Source organism: Austrofundulus limnaeus, unplaced genomic scaffold (assembly GCF_001266775.1).
Source record: "Austrofundulus limnaeus strain Quisiro unplaced genomic scaffold, Austrofundulus_limnaeus-1.0 Scaffold58, whole genome shotgun sequence".
NCBI lineage: Eukaryota > Metazoa > Chordata > Actinopteri > Cyprinodontiformes > Rivulidae > Austrofundulus > Austrofundulus limnaeus.
The window spans coordinates 231,066-233,171 of NW_013952460.1; positions in this window are offsets into that span (position 1 = coordinate 231,066).

Consider the following 2,106-nt stretch of genomic DNA (forward strand, 5'->3'; position numbering starts at 1 on the left):
GACAGAAGAGAGTTCCTATTGTTGATTTTTGCATTTGTTAGAAAAATCTTTAACTTTTTTTGCCTTATTTTCATTAAACTTTGTATCTTTCTTGTTTAAAACCTGACGTTTGTTTGCTTTTAATTTAATTACCTTAAACCAAAACTATAAAAGCATAACTTCTACATTCACGAGTCAAATTACCAGTCAAGCTGMCTTTGTAGTGGTGAGCACTTTGATTAGTTAAAGGTCATTAGCCCTTTGTTGCGCTGCGTTACATCTGAATTGTGTGCAAGCTATCTCATTAATAATAATGAGCTCGTGGGACAGATATGGCCCAAGGACCAGCAGTTGCCAATCAGTGCTTTTGAATAACCAGACTTCAGCCTGGTGTTTGGCTATAAATACACACAATTCCTCAGAATGCCACTGGGAAAACCAGTTTTGAGGAATGCTCCAGCTCAAGGTCTCTGGGTGCCTTTAGCCTGTGGATGAATTAGCCCACCATGGAAACGGTGCAGCTTCGGCTTATCTCAGTCCGTTTTCAAATTGAGGTGGGAGTTGGTAACAGCAAGAGGTATAAAGAAGATTTAGTCAATCCGGTAGGACATTAATCTCTCTATACCTCCTCAGCATCCTGCAAATATTCAAGCCACGATCCCTCTGGCCACATAAAGATTTGATGTTGACGTGCATCTTATCAGTWCCAAACTCCCGAGGCTGAGTTCATGAGACTCTGTGCCAGTGTTAATATAATGTATGGTGCTAGTGTGAGAATAACAAGGAAGGAGCATTTATTCCTCTGCTACTTAAACAAAACATCTCAAGTTCCTGTTTCCCAAAAAACTTTTCTTCAGTCATTAAAGGCTGTTCATTTCTGTCAAAATTTAGTTTTTCTTAGCTTTGTGTCTTGGAGTAAAGGGGAAAAAACATTTGCATTATTCATAAGCTGTTTTACATACTGGCTGCAAGTTCCACAAATCTCTTTAATTGACTTTGCTGTTACCAATAATAATTTGCCTTACACAGAGAAATATACGTGATTTTTCAGATAACGTAAAAATTAATCTCCAGAGCCGATATCTCTGTGTGACTTGTTTGTTCTAGGTCAATGTATTTTTTGGTCCTGGTTCTTGGCACGACTGCATGAGGTTTTRTTACTTCAACACACCTGATTTCAGTTGAAATCATCAACAGATTTCTGCAGCTGAGGAGGAAACTGAGGTCCAGATGACTTGAGAGCAACACTGATGTGCCTGCTTTTATTGTATTTGCTGGCTTCCATTGACTCACATTCAAAAACCCAACGACTTAATGCCTAGGTAATACATTTTTTAAAACATACAGTATCAGTTAAAGAGTGGTGGTGGGTATTATATCACTTTGTCATTCCATTATCAAAKCATACCCAGAGTGTTGCTTTGACCCATTCATGCATGTTTGAGAAATCCCTGAATCTCCTGCAGTCATGTGGAGCTGCTGCTGSTACAAAGCTCCGCCTATTTGTACATAGCTCCTCCCTGGAGCTCAGTCTGCAGCAGAGCACCTGCCCCACAGAGCACCCCTCCATTAATGTGAAAACATGCTGAAGTGGGAGTGTCAGAAACGGTAGGAGGTTCTTAATGAGACAGAGGCCAATTTTAAGGTGTTTAGAAAGAGCATAGGCTGTGTCTCAATTCATGGGTTGCAGTTGACGTGGACCACGGCTGACGTTGGCCACAGTCTATGTGGGCCATAGGCCGCTTGTGTCGGCTGCATAAACGGCTGTGAAATGATACATCTGGTCGACCACACGCTGCCTTGTTACTACTGTGAGGATCTTGTGTTTTGTGTCTCGTCTTGTGCCTCCATCTAGTGTTCCTCTTGTGTCTTGCACTTCCATCTCAGTCCTCAGTCTTRCAGCTCCATCTCGATTTTTCTTTCACACCTGTCTGCACTTGGTAATCACTCAGCTGTTTCCACTATCACTCATCCCAGTTCCTACTTAACCGGTTCATCTCTCTCTCACATCTTCATCCATCCATTGCTTGGTTTTGTTTGGTCCATGCCTAGCCTGGTAAAAACCAGACTCTTGTCCTTACCTTTGCTTCATACGAGGGTCTGGACTCTCAGCTATAGAGAAGCGAT